The sequence below is a fragment of the Protopterus annectens genome, chromosome 5.part0 (genome assembly GCF_019279795.1).
Source record: "Protopterus annectens isolate FY-2018-M chromosome 5.part0, PAN1.0, whole genome shotgun sequence".
Lineage (NCBI taxonomy): Eukaryota > Metazoa > Chordata > Ceratodontiformes > Protopteridae > Protopterus > Protopterus annectens.
The window spans coordinates 1,277,982,900-1,278,001,497 of record NC_056735.1 but is presented as its reverse complement, the minus strand read 5'-3'; the positions used below and the strand labels follow the sequence as shown (position 1 = coordinate 1,278,001,497).

The following is an 18,598-nucleotide window of genomic DNA, read 5'->3' as shown; positions in this document are numbered from 1 at the left end:
GGTGGTAAAGTAAGTTTTTCCAAAACAAAGTTGAGGTCCCAAGTTGGTGTTGGTGCTCTCCTGGGTGGTCTTATGTTTTTAGCCCCTCTGAGGTATTGCCGTAGTAAAGGATGTGAAAAAATAGGAGGATCAGTGTTGTAATGAGCTGAAATGGCCGAGGCGTGGATCTTAATAGATGAGAAGGAAAGGCCTTTGTCCAGCATCTCAGTTAAATATTGTAATATCTGAGGGATATTTGGGGCAAGAGGGTTTAGGCCTTGCGCCTGGTTCCAGGCGCAGAATCTTTTCCATTTTTCTGAGTATGATTTCCTGGTGCTGGGCCTCCTGGCCTCCAAAATGACATCCATAACAGCTTTAGAGAGTTGTGTTGACTGTTTGTTTAAGTAATCTTCCACGCAGCCAGATTTAAGGTTTTGAGCTGGCTGTGTAGGATCTGATTGTTTTGCTGAGTCAGAAGATGAGGTATTTGAGGTAAAATCCATGCTGGGCCTTGAGCCATGTTCTTTAATATTGGATACCAGTGCTGTCGTGGCCAGTCCGGAGCAATGAGGATCATTTGTGGCCTCTCTAGTCTGGCTTTTAGGAGTACCTTTGCTAGGAGAGGCAGTGGTGGGAAGACAAACTTTTAGTGCTTTCCAACTGAATGATAGGGCATCCACTTTCCACGCCTGTGTGTGATATGTCCTTGAGCAAAACTTCTGTAATTGGCAGTTTAGGGAGGAGGAAAAATCTATGTCTGGGCTCCCCCATTTCTGAGTTATCATTGTGAATACTTGTGGATTTAGTTTCAACTCGTGAGGATCCATCATATTTCTGCTTAAGTCGTCTGCCAGTGTATTTTTCTTTCCTGGCAGGAATTGTGCTTGCAGTTGAACTTGATAAGTCAGTGCTGTATTCCACAAAGTCATTGCTTGTCTGCATAGGGGGTAGGAATGTGTGCCCCCTTGCTTGTTTATGTACCACATCCCTGTGGTGCTGTCTGCCTTTAGTAGCAATTGTCCTGGATGTAGAAGATCCTTGAAAGCTGTCAGGGCATTTTGTGCAGTCAGCATCTCTTTTTGATTGATATGGAGATGCATCTGGTCTGTGGTCCACTTGCCCTGAATACATTGTCCTGCCATGTGTGCTCCCCAGGTGTAATCTGATGCATCTGTTGTTATTGTCTGCCTGGCTGTGGGTAAGGTAAAAGGCTGTCCCCCTTGTTGTGGTGACATGCCTGTGCCCACCATAGAAACTCCTGTTGAAGGCAGGGGATGAGTGGTATTATTGCTTCCAAACTGTGGCTGTGCTGAGTCCATGCACTTTTCAGATACCATTGTAACTTCCTCATATGCAGTCTGGCATATGGAATTAGTAGTATGCAAGATGCCATGAACCCCAAGGCCTGCAGAATTTTTCTTGCAGGGAGTTGGGTTTTTGTTGCCATCAATTGAAAATATTGAGTTAGTTGTTCTTGTTTGTCTGGCGTGAGATAAGCCATCTGGGCCGCTGTTTTTAAACTGGCACCCAAGAATATTATCTCTTGTGAGGGCACTAGTTTTGACTTCTTTTCGTTTACTGTGTACCCTAGGTAACTTAACAATCTTTTTACAAACGCCAGATGCTTTAGAAGAATGTCCTTGCTTTCTGCTTGAATAAGGCAGTCGTCCAGATATGTGTATATTTGAATTCCCCTTTTTCTGCAAAATGCAACTACTGGTGCCAGGCATTTTGTAAAGACTCTGGGCGCAGTAGATAAGCCAAAGGGCAGTGCAGAGAATTGGTAATGCGTTGAACCTGCTAAGAATCTGAGGTATCTTCTGCAATTTTGTCTGATAGGGACATGCAGGCATGCCTCCTTGAGGTCCAACGTTACTAGCCAAGCCTTCTTGCCCAGCATGGGAAGAAGCTGCTGAAGTGTCAACATTTTGAATTTGGGAACTTCCAGGTAAGTGTTTAGGATAGAAAGATCCAGAATGGGCCTCCAGGCTTTGTCCTTTCGGGGAACCAGAAAGAGTCTTGAGTAAAATCCTTGTCCTTGTTCTTGTGTCGGTACCTCTTGAATAGCTCTCATGTCCATGAGTGCTGTAATTTGTTTTTGAGCCTCTGCCCATTGATTTGATTGCAGGTTTGGCATTCCTCTTAGCCTTGGTAAAGTGTGAAAATGGAACCTGTAACCTTGAGATACAATATTTAGAACCCATTTGTCTTGGGTGATCACATGCCAATTGTGTGCGAAAAGTTTTAGTTTTCCTCCCAAGGGAGCTGCCAAGAGAGAGATGCTTGGCAGCTGGAGGGGGAAGTCATTGGGACTGTTTCCTGTAAGTTTGTGGCCTGTCTTCCCCTCCTTTCTGGGTTGAAGCACCCCATTAGCAGGGCTTGTAAGAACCTTGTGACTGACCTCTGCCTCTTGGGCGCCTGTATCTGCCCCTTTGAGGTCTGTCTGTAGATGGAAAGGACCAATTTTTAGTAGACCAGCTTCTGCTAAAACGAGGGGGCTGAACCTGTAAACAATCTTTGATCGTTTGCATTGATTATGCCTTATCCTCCATTTTCTTTAATACTACTTCTGCTTTAGCTCCAAATAAAACATCCTGCTGTAAAGGTGCATCCAATAATTTTGCTTTAACATGGTAAGGTAAACTTTGTTCTGTTAACCAAGCATGCCTACGGATGACAGACCCTGTAACTGCTGCTCTACAAGAGGCTTCTAATGCATTAAATCCACACTGTAAAGTATGTTTGCCCACTTGTCCTGCTGCATGCAATACATCCTGCATTTCCTTATAATCAGGTGTCTCTGAATTTGGAAGCATTTTTTGTTTTAACTGAGACAACAAGTATAGCTGATATTTCAGCATGTGAAATTGACAATTTAAAGGCCTCATTGCTAGAGTGGCAGAAGTATATACTTTCTTTCCCCATCTGTCTAATGCTCTAGAATCCCTTTCAGAGGGAACTGGGTTTTTAGCTGAAGAGGCCTTAACCCCCTTGGGACCCTGGGAAATGGTTTCTGGGTCGGCAACAGGACTTTTGTACAGAAATTTGAGAGTTAGGGACCCTGTAGTATCTGTCTGGTTTGACTGGGGCTGGTGGTAAGGAATCAGGATTTAAGCTAGATTCTAAGTACACATCATCCAAGATGTCTAGAACTGGTGGAATTGCAAGGGGTCTGTGCTGGGGCAGTAAAAGGAACTCTCTGAGCCTTTTCTTAGAATCTGAGTAATCCTGGCCCTCCCAGTGAAAATGTTCTCTCATAGTATGTAAGGTTTCCCCAAAAGAGTAGTCCTCTGGAGGAGAGACTGAAGGAATTGATTCTTCAGCATCAGAATCCTCATATGGGGGAAAAGAATATTCCTGTTCTACTGAGGAGTCCGAGGAAATGGAAACCTGGTCAGATGAGTCATAATCTTCATCCTGCCTAGGCCTTTTATCAGGAGGGGGATGGGAACCCCTGATCAGAGTAATTAAGTCTTCGGCCATTTTGAGCATCTGTTTCTTAGGCATGGAGGCCTGTCCTGGTGAATGTTGTACAGTTTTCTTTACTTTTAATGGAGTTTTAGACTTAGCATAAGATTTCATAGATAGTGTAGTCGGTTTGAATACACCTTCTGTAGCTGAGGGCTGTTCAACTGTTCCGGATCTCTCTGCAGGTAAAGTCTCAGTAGGGCCTAAAGGTAAAGTATCCTGAGGCCCAGCCAACTCCGTGTGGTAGTCGGAGGCAGCCTGTTGGTCTAAAGAGCCGGTCGTCAGGGGCTGCGAAGGAGCCTTGCTGGAAACCGGAGAACCGGCGACTGGCCTAGCAGAGGTCTTGTCGTCAGGTCTGGGTCTCTGATGCCTATCCTTATCTTTGCGCTTCTTATGTATTCTGGTCGTCGGTTGCTCCGACGGCATGGTGTAATTGAATTTTCTGCCAAAGTAATGTCGGGCAAAAACAAACCAACGTTTAATAGGTTCATAGATTAGTACTAGGCTGACTGCTCTTGTGAGCCATTTTAAGCCTAGCCAATTACCCCTTGAGAGACTCAAACCCTGAACCTTGTGTTTGGAAGGCAAACACCTTAACCATTAGGCCACCCTCCCAAGTTTGTTAAACCTAGCACAAAACCGACAACCAGTGACGTCGTGGTCTGGGCCTAGGTATGGAATACAATATGAGTGAAAATCCTTATGAGGTATTTGCTTCCCACAAGAAATACAATTATTAACTTTTACTGACATCGGTTTGAAGCAAGAAAAAGTTTCCCCAATGGGGTACTTAGCTTTAAAGACTTCGGTACTGAAATTCGGATTGAAAATCTCAGGAGTCGGCCGACCGGCACTTGCGAACTGCTTCTGCTTTGGGCACCACGCGGCAAGAAAGAATGAAGAAAATGGCGTCGGCTGCATCTTATATACCCTTGCCACTCTGACGTCAGAGAAGAAACGACAGCAACCGACGCCGGACCAAGACTTTGGAACTCAGGCAGACTGCGGGATCGCCTGACGGCAGATAACCCAAGTGTAATGACTGCATCAGTGGAACACGATGAACATCCAGATGTGATGAATAATGAAATGGATAACATCAGATCAACCAGATTTTTGGAGTACTGGTAGGAAGGGAATCAGAAGGCGAAAGTAGCCTTACACTGGTATTATATCCCTACTGGGTCAACCAGCAGATTGTAAAGGGAAACAAACAACTAAATCCTGGGAGTGGTACATGTAACTTCAGCCTGTCTTTTTAGAAAGCCCTAATTCCTCCCAAAGGTGCTGCTGACAGCATCATCAGGCCGTACAAACAACTAAGGAATAGCTATATTAGTGTGTATCCCTACCTCCAGACCTTCTAGGGCAGTCGCAATTCTGTCTTCTTATCCCTTCAGCACAGCACCCTTTCTTCAGCTCCAACCTCTGACACACTGCACTGAACTGATGCTTGGCACATTCACACCCACCTAGAGTAGGCATACTCATCATCCCTAAGTTGCTATTAAGCACCAGGGCCACTAATCAAACTCAGGTCACCTGGGGTATTAGTCAGGGTTTTATCCCTTTCTGCCACCAATTAGACTGGGTTACAATGATTTATTTACCAATTATGTTAATACAGATGCAAGAATTAACCCAGTTAAAAGGGATATAGTGTGTCTGAATAATGAACAAAAGGGGCTCAGTATAAACAATACCACTGAGTTTAACATGACTTTCTTCTGGAAATAGTAATTACTGGGAATGCAGTCTGTGTGCAAATAAATGTTTGGAGAGCTTTCAGCAGACTGATAACATTTTTGGAATGCCCCCCCCCCTCCAGTCATCTGCAGACCAGATCCTCCCCCAGCCATCCTAATGACTTACTTATTCTCCTGGCAAGACCTCTATGGCTCATCCATTCTTGGGGCAAGGATCAGGACAACTGAGTGTGGTTAATCTTATAAGTAGATGGATGTGATTTTTCTTTTGCTTAACCTCTCCATGCATGCCCCTTAAGTGCTCTGGGAGGACATGCAATGGGCATAGCTTAGAATTACATCTCACGTCCATCAGTGACAAACGTTTACGAATTAACTCAACTTCTAGCAGGAGATTCAAGTATACATATTTCCATGGTCTCTATTAAGGAATTTAAGACACAAATGTGAATTGTCAGTCTCCAAAATGCCCATAGGGGTTTGTATCATGTGTGCAGATGTATACACATCTACATCTTGCAATTGGCTGGGATCTTATCGAAGACTGGATTTTTGCTTGCACCTTCTGAGTGTTTGGATAGGTTTGGTGTGTCCTGTAAGCCTGAATCAGATAAACTAGGTTTCAGAAATTGAATGAATACAATTTAAATGAAAGAATAAAAAATGAAAAGTGATAGAGGGAAGCATTTTTAAATACATGCCATTTTGTTAAAGCAATTCTGAAAATCTTTAGTGGGAATCTATATGTAGAAATAATGTGTGAGGAAATAGGGTGTAATATTCTGAAGACCTGAACATGGAAAAGAAAGTGAAAAACTTGAAAATGGTTATTACTAAATACATGTTTTGGCAAGTAAGGGTTAAAATTTATATGAAAAAAAAATCACATTGGTGCAGCTGGCAGAGTTGTTGCCTCACAGCAAGAGATTCTTCGGTTCAACTGTCATTTGGGGTGCCTTCTGTGGGGAGTCTGCACATCCTCGCTGTGTTCACAAAGGGTTTCTCCAGGTACTCAGATTTACTTCCACATTCCAAAGACATACAGTGGGTAGAATGGAGACACTAAATTGGCAATAGGTGTGTATGTATGCTATGGAAAAAAAAAAAACAACTGGTTTGTTCTTAATGTTTGTTGCATTTACTTGTTGAGGCTACACACTCAAGTGCGCTAGCCTATGTTACATATTTATTGCATTCTCCTGCTGTTTGCTGCAAAAAAGAAAAAAAAAACAAAAAAATTATCCTTGTTTCCCGTCTTTCCTTACCTAGAGTAGTCCAAATACAGGCTCTGCTGTATTCTCGACTTTTGGAAAGTTCCTGTGTTGCCCATTTCCCTTCTTGGATAAAGGGAGGCTTCTTTGTTCACCAGTGGCAGTGGGGAGCTTAGAGCAGCCTATCTATCCCTGGAGGAGTGTTCCCAGCACAAGAATCTGGTAGTCTATTGGCTGTTTTGGGCCAATTTCTAGCTCTTTCAAGTCCCCCTGTATAAAAACCTGCTTTAGTGTGGCTTTGCGCATAGCGCAGCATTGGGCAGCACCGCTTAATTGGGTTTAAACCATTCTCGGCTCCACAAAGTCTGCTCTTCACTTTTCCCCTTAGAACTGATCTAGTTCTCATAATAAACACCCTATTCCTACTCTAAAGCCTGGCACTTGCTCACTAAAGCAATTATATAAGTCAGCACTAAAAAATTAAAAGCACTACACCCTCACAAACTCCCCTTGAGTACCTTATTCCAGATTGGCCCTTTTTTTCAATTATAAAGGAATTCCCAATACTATTCTAGCATGTCCAAAGGTCAGTTAATCACCTCTCCGGTCCAGCTGGTGAATCTGGGAATCTTGAGGCAATGTTACAACTGCCTCATGTACAGAGACAACCCTTTCCTCCTCCCAACAAATTCCAACACATGTGAGAGATGCAACCATAAAGCCAAACTGGAGGCTAAGCTCTCTCAACTCAGTACTGGCGTAACCAGTCAGAAGGAGAAGGAAACCACACTCACTACAATTCCAGTCTCGCATAGACCTACCACGACAGCAAACCAAACACAAACACACAAAAACATACTCGGGGGCTCTAAATAAAAATCTGCCTAAGCAGCAGAGACCTCCAAAGCAGACATCCAAGCAACCGCTACCCCAAAAAAAACACGTGCAACACATAGCTTCACAAAGCCAGTGTGCTGAACAGTCACAGCCCTTAAGGCTAAACAACCCACCTGATACACTTGTAATAGGTGACTATCGTCAGGCCACATAACACAAGCACTCAGGTTACTCCAAGGCAAGTACAAATATGACTCGGTCATTGTCCATGCTGGTGTGAATGACCTGAGACGTACCTCCCTGGACTACATGAAAAGAGACAGAGGAGCTCTCTGAGCATGTAGCCCAGGCCAGTATGACCCTGACCTTGAGTAGCATCTTACCCTCAATGATGCCACAATATGAAGAGAAGATGATCAATTTCAACAATTGGCTTAAGTATTGGTGTCATTCAAAGGGGATCCAATGCCTGTCAGCCTGGGATGACATGCTCGACAAGCCACGATGCTTCGATAGGGACGGCTTGCATCTGTCACCCCTGGGCTTTCGGATATTGGCAAAGGCTCTTGCCACCCCCATAGTGCCTTTTTTAGGCAAGGCTCAAAAGACAAACCCACCTCCATAGGTATCACAAGGGATAAGAAACTAAGAGTAATGCTACTCAACGCCAGAAGTCTAAACATCAAGATGCATGCACTCGAAACTCTCCTTAGCATGGAGAACATCGATATCTGTGCAGGTTCAAGGCTCCCGTGAGCACCCCAGCACTACCAGGTTATACCTCATACCATGTTTTTCGGCCCCAAAACTTTGACCAAACCACAAAAGGAGGGGGGAGTATCAATATTCGTCAAAGATAACCACACCTCCACGTTGGAGGCACAGCACGAAGCATCAGAGACTATCCATGTGCAACTAACAGTGGGTAAAACTGCCTTCCAGTTTATAGCCTGCTACAGACCACCCTCCCAAACCCAGGAACCCCACTCAGTCTTCCTGAGAACACTGGAAAATATGAAGGTCTCCCCAGACACCATTATATTGGGTGACTTCAACTACCCAAACATGGACTGAGAGCATTACTCTAGCTCCAACACCCTAGCCCAAAGGTTCCTAAAATTTATAAACTCAAATGCTATGGAACAACTTGTTACCACTCCCACAAGAGGGGAAAACATACTGGACCTGATCATCACCAACATGGGGATTCTATGCTCCAGACCAGAAGTGTATCCCTCATTGGTAAGATCAGACCATAAACTAATCTCACTAGATATTCACATCCCGACCCCAGCCCCTGCCCAGAAAACCACAGTGAAAAACTTCTCTAAAGCAAATTTCACACTCCTCAAAACCGAGGTGGAATCCTTCAAAGCCCCCGGGCCTGTGGAAAATACGGCCCAGACCGCAGAATCCTTTATAAAGGCATTCTATGAACACCTTCAGGAATGCATGGATCATGCAATCCCAAATAAAACGAAGACCCAATCCTCCAAAGGCAGGCGTCCTGTCTGGTGGACCCCAGCCATAAACAAACTATACAATAGGAGGAGGAAGCTACTACATGATAGAGCAAAATCCCAAAAAGGGAAGGCATCTCTGATCAGTATTAGCAAAAAACTATGGGCACTCATAAAATCGTCTAAGGCCAGCTTCGAGAGAAAAATTGCACAGGACACTAAGGATAATCACAAGGCTTTCTTTAGTTATGTTAGGAACCTGGGTGGGAATTCCCAGATATGCTCAGAATTAGTCCAAAATGACAAAAAATACACCGAACCCACAGACATCACCAACATCCTAGCTGACAGGTTCAGCGCGAACCCCCCCCCCTTCCCCACCAAAAGGGCAAATATCTATCCCAGCAGAGTGCTGCCCCCTGGCATCTCAGATGCACTTGCCTTTGCACTTGCAGGTTTGGAGTGGTGTGATGTGTTTGCCTGTGATGATAAACTAGGTTTCAGAAATTGAATAAATACACAATTTAAATGAAAGAATAAAAAATATGAAAAGTGATAGATGGAAGCATTTTTAAATACATGCCATTTTATTGTAAAAAAGCAATTCTGAAAATCTTTAGTGGGAATCTATATGCCAAATAATGTGTGTGAGGAAATAAGATTGTAATATTCTGAAGACCTGAACATGGAAAAGAAAGAAAAACTTGAAATGGTTATTACTAAATACATGTTTTGTGATGAGGTTAAGAACATATGAAAAAAAATCACATTGGTGCAGCTGGCAGAGTTGTTGCCTCACAGCAAGAGATTCTTGAGGTTCAGCTGTCATTTAGGGGTGCCTTCCTGGCCAAGTCTGCACATCTCGCTGTGTTCACAAAAGGGTTTCTCAAATTACTCAGATTTACTTCCATTTCAAAAAAGACGCTGCAGTGGGTAGAATGGAACACTAAATTGGCAATTGTGTATGTATGCTATGAGCAACTGGTTGTTCTTAATGTTTGTTACATTTACTTGTTGAGCTACACACTCAAGTCTTGCGCTAATATATTTATATTTATTGCATTCTCCTGCTGTTTTGCTGCAAAAGAAAAAAAAAACACAAAAATTATCCTTGTTTCCATCTTTCCTTACCTAGAGTATGGTCCAAATACAAACTCTGCTGTATTCTAGAGCTTTTGGAAGAGTTCCTATGTTGCCCATTTCCCTTCTTGGATAAAAGGGAGGCTTCTTTGTTCACCAGTGGCAGTGGGGGAGCTTAGAGCAGCCTATCTATCCCTGGAGGAGTGTTCCCAGCACAAAAGTCTGGTAGTCTATTGGCTGTTTTGGGCCAATTTCTAGCTCTTTCAAGTCCCCCTGTGCCAAAAACCTGCTTTAGTGTGGCTTTGCATAGGCCTTGGCAGTGGGCAGCACAGCTTAATTGGGTTTTAAACCATTCTCGGCTCACAAGTCTGCTCTTCACACTTTTCCCCTTAGAACTGATCTAGTTCTCATTAATAAACACCCTATTCCTACTCCTAAAGCCTGGCACTTGCTCACTAAAGCAATTATATAAGTCAGCACTAAAAAATTAAAAAGCACTACACCCTCACAAACTCCCTTGAGTACCTTATTCCAGATTATTGCCCTTTTTTCAATTATAAAGGAATTCCCAATACTATTCTAGCTGTGTCCAGGTCAGTTAATCACCTCTCTCCGGTCCAGCTGGTGAATCTGCAGAATCTTGAGGCAATAGTTACAACTGCCTCTGGTGTACAGAATGTACAGGAACAACCCTTTCCTCCTCCAACAAATTCCAACACACATGTGAGAGATGCAACCACCATATGGAAAACTGCCAAACTGGAGGCTAAGCTCTCTCAACTCAGTACTGGCGTAACCAGTCAGAAGGAGAAGGAAACCACACTCTTTCACAATTCCAGTCTAGCATAGACCCTCTACACGACAGCAAACCAAACACAAACACACAAGAAACTTATACTAGGGGCTCTAAATAAAAAATCTGCCTAAGCACAGCAGAGACCTCCAAAGCAAGACATCAAGCAACACTACCCCAAAACAAAACACGTGCAACACATAGCTTCACAAAGCCAGTGTGCTGAACAGTCACAGCCCTTAAAGGCTAAACAACCCACCTGATACACTTGGCAATAGGTAATGAGTGTCGAGCGTCAAACCATAACACAAGCACTCAGGTTACTCCAAGAGCGAAGTACAAATATATTTCGATCATTTGTCCATGCTGGTGTGAATGACCTGAAGACGTACCTCCTGGACTACATGAAAGAGACATAGAGGAAGCTCTCTGAGCATGTAGCCCAGGCCGAGTATGAACCCTGACCTTGGGTAGCATCTTACACCTCAATGAGTGCCACAATATGAAGACAAGATGATCCAATTTCAACAATTGGCTTAAGTATTGGTGTCATTCAAAGGGGATCAATGCCTGTCAGCCTGGGATGACATGCTCGACAAACCACGATGCTTCGATAGGGACTGGCTTGCATCTGTCACCCCCTGGGCTTTGGGATATTGGCAAGGCTCTTGCCACCCCCATGAGTGCCTTTTTTAGGCAAGGCTCAAAAAGACAAACCCACCTCCATAGGTATCTAGGGATAAGAAACTAAGAGTAATGCTACTCAGCATGCCAAGAAGTCTAAACATCAAGATGCATGCACTCGAAACTCTCCTTAGCATGGAGAACATCGATATCTGTGCAGGTTCAAGGGGCTCCCGTGAGCACCCCAGCTACAGGTTATATCTCATGCCATGTTTTCATTTAAAACTTCACGACCCAAACCACAAAGGAGGGAGGGAAGTGTATCAATATTAGTCAAAGATAACCACACCTCCCGTTGGAGGCACAACCCCGCATGAAGCATCAGAGACTATCCATGTGCAACTAACAGTGGGTAAAACTTTGCCTTCCAGTTTATAGCCTGCTACAGACCACCCTCCCAAACCCAGAACCCCACTCAGTCTTCCACTGAGGAACACTGGAAAAATATGAAAGGTCTCCCCAGACACCATTATATTGGGTGACTTCAACTACCCAAACATATAGACTGAGGAGAGCATTACTCTAGCTCCACACACCCTAGCCCAAAGGTTCCTAAAATTTATAAAACTCAAATGCTAATGGAACAACTTGTTACCACTCACACAGAGGGAAAACATACTGGACCTGATCATCACCAACATGGGATTCTATGCTCCAGACCAGAAGTGCTATCCCTCATTGGTAAGATCAGACCATAAACTAAATCTCACTGAAATATTCACATCCATTTAGCCCCACTGCCCAAGAAAACCACAGTAGAAAACTTCTCTAAAAACCAAATTCACACACTCCTCAAAAGCCGAGGGTGGTGGAATCCTTCAAAGCCCAAAGCCCCGGAAAATCTGGACCCATATTGTTGAACACATGAGAATCCTTTATAAAGGCATTCTATGAACACCTTCAGGAATGCATGGATCATGCAATCCCAAATAAAACGCAGACCCAATCCTCCAAAAGGCAGGCGTCCTGTCTGTTGGACCCATTTAGCCATAAACAAACTATACAATAGGAGGAGGAAGCTACTACATGATAGAGCAAAATCCCAAAAAGGAAGGCATCTCTGGTCCAGTATTAGCCAAAAACTATGAGCACTCATAAAATGAAGATCTAAGGCCAGCTTGAGAGAGAAAAATTGCACAGGACACTAAGGATAATCACAAGGCTTTCTTTAGTTATGTTAGGAACCTGGGTGGGAATTCCCAGATATGCTCAGAATTAGTCCAAAATGACAAAAAAAAATACACGAACCCACAGACATCACCAACATCTAGCTGACAACCCAGGTTCAAGCCTTGCGAACCCCCCCCTTCCCCACCAAAAGGGCAAATATCTATCCCAGCAGAGTGCTGCCCCCTGGCATCTCAGATGCTCAGGTAAGAGCCGCCCTCTCCAAGGCAAAAAAACACAGCATCAATGGGACCAGACAATGTCTCGGGCTGCGTCCTACATGAACTCCAAGAAGAACTAAACCCAAACATAAAACTACTGTTCAATCTCATCCTTACTACAGGATATGTACCCAAAGAGTGGCATACAGCAACAGTGGTCCCTCTCCACAAAGGTGGTGCCTAAACAGATTCTGGAAACTATCGCCCCATAAACCTGACTAGCTTGGTCTGCAAAGCTATGGAAAGGATCATCATGGACCTCATAAATAAAGATATTGGGGACCTACAGACACTGGATCCTGCAGTTTGGCTTTGTTAAGGGCAGATCCTGCCTCTCTTAAATCTGAGTCGAATTTCTTTGAAACAGTCACCAAGGCCATTGGCGAGGAAGGTGGTCCACACAGCCTACCTGGACCTCGCAAAACGCCTTCGATACAATACCTCACTCGGGGCATTATAGATAAGCTCACCAGCAAATATAAACCCCTATGTCACTAGATAGGTTTGCAAACTGGCTCAAGGACCAAGAACCCACATGGTTAAAATTGCTGGAGCCATGTCAGACTCCAAACCAGTTACAAGTGGCGTCCCACAAGGCTCAGTCCTGGGACCTCTCTTGTTTTGGTATATATTTCTTGGCCCTAACAGGTACAGGCCAACCACGGAAGGACATGACTGATCAAGTTCGCAGATGACTGCAAACCTGGCGCCATAATCGACTCTCCAGCCGACACAAGCATCCTACAAAAAGGGCCTCATTAGAAAGCAGACAACTGGTGTGCCAGAGCCAAGGCCTCAAGCTAAGCGTAAAAAGTGTATATGTCATCCCCTTTGGCAAAACAAAGTGCCCTAAATTACCACATAGGTGGTAATCCACCAAGTATGCGGAAGGAAAGTAATTGGGGATCTGGGGACCCAAGTTGATAGCAATCTCTCATTTGAGAACCGCGTGGCCAAAGTGGTTAGAAAAACATTTATATAGCCCACCTAATCATGAAGGTTCACATCTAGATCAAGGGGAGGTCATGTAGGTTGCCTCTTTACTCATCCCTCATCAGGCCCATAATTGAGTACAATGCCCTTTTGGGATGCACCTTACCAGACACCTGCAGCAACTGGAAAGACCCCAAGGAAATTAGTACCTCACCAAGAGGATCAAAGGAGCTCAAACAGATGCCATATGCTGCCCGGTTAAGGAAACTTCAGCTCTACTCAGTGGCATACAGCCTGCTCAGAGGCGATCTGTGCCTGACGTATAAAGCCATGTCCAACCGAATTAATGGACATGCTGCACCTCAGAAAATCCAAATCCCATCGAGCTCACGCGCGTCGAGAGACTTGAACCTCAGCACTGAAATAAATAGGACATGCTGGAGGGACAGATTTCATAACCCAGAGGCTCCCTTCACTCTGGAATAAAATCCCAGTCCAGGTTAGGCAGAGTCCCTCATTGACTCTCTTCAAGAGGAATCTTGATGAGTGGATGGGAGGTTGTAGGTTTACCCCGGGTATCACTTCTGTGTCACTGTTAGACAGAGGCACAGTATACTAACCTTGAAAAAGGGCATAGCAAAATTCATTTAAAATGGGTGGCGAAAGCCAAACACACTCTAGCTTGGCTTATAAATGCCCTAGGGCAGATAGCCTAGTACGAACCTATGAACCTATGTAATCCTTTCTCTGTGGAATATGAGGTAAGGTTAACCCATTATGAGCTTGCAACACAGATACTCTTCTTGCAAATGTCAGTGCAATTATGAGAACATTTTTCCAAGTCAAGAACCTTAAATCAGCCTGATGAGCAGGTTCAAATGGTTACATAGTCAACATTACCAGCACAAAGTTGAGAACCCAAGGAGGAGCAGCATGTTTACAAGGAGATCTCAGATGTAAAACTCCTCGCAGAAATTGCTTTACCACAGAGAAGAAAGAGAAGGATCTCTGGGTAAAGATGTTGAAATGGCAGCAAAATGAACTTCTACACAGGAATAAGAAAGGCCAGAGGATAGAAACTCTCAGAAATATTTGAACCCAAGTGATACAAAATCCCTAACCAGGAAAAACTGAAAGAAGTGATACAAAATCCCTGAAAGGCCCTTGGCTATTTGCTAGGCACAAGCTAGAAAAATAGCTTCCACTTGTCAATATAGGGCTTTTTAGCACTAGGTTTTCCTGGTTCTGTTAATACCTGCCGTACATCCTCAAAGAATAAGTGCTTAGAAGGTATCAGCACTGAATCATCTAGACAGAAAGTTGAAGCTGACTAAGACTGGAGTGCATCAGACCCCCCCTGTCTTGTTTGAGTCGATCCAGTCTATAAGAAAGCCTGTGGTAATTACCCCTGAACAGTTTCATAAGAAGGAAGAACCAATCTTGCCTGTGGCAAAAGGGGTTTATCCCGATTTTTGGAGAGTCCTTCGGAATCTCCAAAATTACCCTGGATTTTAGTGAAAAGGGTGGGAATGCATAAAGAACATTTCTGTCCACAAGAATGAAATTGCATCTGTTTTTCGGATTTACTCGCTAGGAGCCATTGTAAAGAATTTGCTTAGTTGTCTGTTTTGACAGGTGCCATACAGATCTATTTAAGATGCTCCCCACAACTGGGTCAGTTCCTGGAAGATCCCCCTAGTTCAATTTCCATTCATGAGGGTCTGGTTCTGGTCCTCCTCAGTTTGTCTGCCACAACATTTTGCTCTGATGGAATGCAAGATGCTTGGAGGGTTAAACAATGATGTAGAGCTACTTCCTGATATACCACAGCCAAACTGTTTAGGAGATGTGACCAAGCTTGTACCTCCCTGCTTATGCACCATATGACTGTGTTGTTGTCTGCAATTACTTCGAGAGGTCCTGGGGACCACAAATGACGAGGAGACTTCAAAGCATGGATCACAGCCAACATCTCTTTAATACTGATGTGCTTTGGTCTGTCTGACCCCTGTGAAAACTTATCTCCAAGCAATATTTGAAGCATCTGTGGTAAGAGATTAGTTTGGGGTTTCAGAAGAGAAAGGGAGAACTGGCTTCAGCGTAATTTGTTGCATCTTTCAATGCATGCCCCTTTCTCAAAAGACCAAAACTAGAATTTGATGATTCAGAAAATGCAAATACAAATGCAGTGTCCATGTTTTTTTAGAAATCACTGCATCTTTCTCATGTGTAACCTGGCTAAAGTAATCATGAGAGTCATAGAAGCCATGAACCCTAGGAACCTAAGAAATTATCTTGCATAAGTGTGAGACTGATTCGAGAAGTTCCAGAAAATGTCCTGATAAAATTTCATCTTCTCTAGTGTCAGAAAATACTTCTAAAGAAAAGTATGTAAAAGGCAACAGAGAAACATAATCCTGTGAAACAGAGTCAAAGAGGATTAGTAACATTTCTCTAGGAGTCCAGTGTGGTCAGAAGAGACATAACCCAAGTTAAGTACTCTTGACATCTGGATAAACACTCAGCAAAGATAAGTCAGTCATCTAAATAAGGAAATATGTGAATGCCATTTAATCTGCAATATGTTATGACTGGAGTTAGACATTTTGAAAACACCATTAGAGCTGTAGATGATCCAAACCGTAATGAAGAAAGTTGATAACATGACCCAGATACAGAGAACATGTGAAATTTTCTGAAGCCCTTGCTATGAGAATATGAGAACCTTTTTTTAGGTCTAATGTTACCATGAAACTCATAGGAAGAATGGGAAGTAACAGGACATGAAGAGTCAGCATTTGATACTTTCACAAACATGTTTAGAAATGACAGCTCTAGTGCTCATCTGGAAAAGGACTCTCTCATTGGTACAAGAAACATTATGGACTAGAAGCCTTTGTCCCCTTGACTCCCAGGCACTGGTTGTATGACTTCTAGTGTGTGTAAAGAGAAGAACTCGAAGAAAATATTCTGTTTGGTTTGGAGGATGGGGAAGAATTCCCCTGAAAGGAGGTTTTTGTATCCAGTGTCAACTGTAACCCTCCTGCACCACGTTTAAAACCCAAGTGTCTGTCAATCTTTTACCAAAGAGGAAAGTTAAGAACCACATTTTGGGAGGATACTGGCCAGGAGGAAAGAATGCTGGCATAGTCATTCTGTACTGCTGGTTTGTCCCTTTCATTGAAAAGGTTCTTGTTTCTTTTTCTTTCTCTCTGGTCATCACTTTTCTGCTTTCTCTCTCTTTCACAGAATATGGCAGATTTTCATATTTGTTTTTTTGGAAAGAGGGAGTTCTATAATATTTATACTGGGGGACATGAAAAACAGTGGATATTCCTTGAATCAATGTTCTTCTTTCATGAAATTGTTTGAGAACCTGCGTAGAAGTAGTGCCGAACAATTCCTCCTTGTCTAAAGCAGAATCTAATATTTCAGACTTTATCTCACTGGTCAACTTTCAGTTACATATCTAGTCATATTATCTTAAAACTGTAACAGTGGCCATAAATGTAGTATCTGCAAATTCATACACACTGTAAATCATGTTTGGATAACTGGGGCAAGGTATAAACAGTTGGATTCAGAATCTAGCTATCTTCTGAAGGGAAGTGTGGCAGAAAATTACCTCATACTGTTCAAATAACACAGCATATACTTCCACATGTATGCCTAATAGTTAAGAATTCTGAAGCTAAAGTGGAAGAAGACATTCACTTGCCTACATGGTCCAAACCTTTTCCCTCTGACACTGGAAGAATGGTTAGTCTCCAAGATCAATGTTACTAGCTGGAGAAGTAGTAGATATGGATGCTGGATCAGAGCTAAGGTAAGAGAAAATCAATTTATTAGTCTGAGGCACTTTATACATTTTTAAGGACAGGTGGCTTAGTAGCAGGGTGATTACAAGCAACATTCAACAAACTCATCATGGCTGCCAGTATAGGAGGGATGGGTGAATAATGAGGCAATATCCATTTGTAACACATCATAATATTTACTCAGTTCATGGGGGGCATATTTTTGTTTCCATAAAAGTTCCTCCTTTATCCTAACTATGGTCTGATTAAAAGAAAATTCCTCCACAGAAGGACAAGAGTTAAACTCTTCCTCACTATTTAAGAGTTGGGCTTGTGAATCTGCAGAAGAAGAATCCCTATCTCCATCTTTATCATCAGAATCATTAGACTGTTTTTCCTCAGGAATTTCTTTAATGGGAACACCCATCTCTAATGGTTTCTGGACACCGGGATTCATAACCTGTAATGCATGCCTGGCTCAGGCCGACTGCGGGACCACCTGACGGCAGATAACCCAAGTGTAATGACTGCAGCAGTGCAACACTATGAACATCCTGTAATGCATGCCTGGCTAGGACAATCATGTTTCTTAACAGGTATAACCTGGTAAACAATGTTTTTTTACTACAAGAACTCCTTGTGGAAGAAAACAGCCTTGGAGGACGGTTGTTTGGTTGATCTAATGGCCTCTTACCTCAGTTATCCCAAAAAAACATCTCCAGGAGTGTCACTGAGACCTACAGAAAATAGTTCTTCAGTGACAAGATCAGACACTGGAACAGCCAAAGAGGACGTGATTGACCCTTAGTCCATGGTGGCCAAAAGGACTATACCAGAGGAAGTCAGACAGGTGAATGAGTGGTGTCTGAAGAACAATCAATGGCCACTGCAGGTTCATCCACCTGAGCCCGCAACACAGGGAAGAGTTCCTTAGTAATTTTTTCTTTCTAGGTACAGCAAGACTGGAGTAAGTATCCGTGGTGTAGCTGAGGAGGAGATATGAAAAACTGTAAGTATTGCTGAAATGAGATGGAAGGGAAGTTGTCACCCAGTGTCCACAGAGAGACTTTCCTCGGTCTCTTCACAAAGTAAATACACAAGCATCACACAAAATCCTGTCAGAATAACTTCAATGTTTCAGCTGCACTGACAGAAAAAATGGCAAGTAAGAAGCAGTGTACACAAACACTACAGTATAAAATAGATTTGTACCCACCCCAAATTAAAACTTAGTCACACATTTCAAAGTTTACCTAAGCAGT

General features: G+C 43.2%; 1 protein-coding gene across 2 annotated transcripts in view; it reads right to left on the bottom strand.

The window, feature by feature from the left end:
* The window catches only part of CIP2A (cellular inhibitor of PP2A), a 2,713,480-nt gene that overhangs the window by 1,033,906 nt on the left and 1,660,976 nt on the right, over positions 1-18,598 (bottom strand). The gene's annotated exons all lie outside the window — the stretch shown is intronic.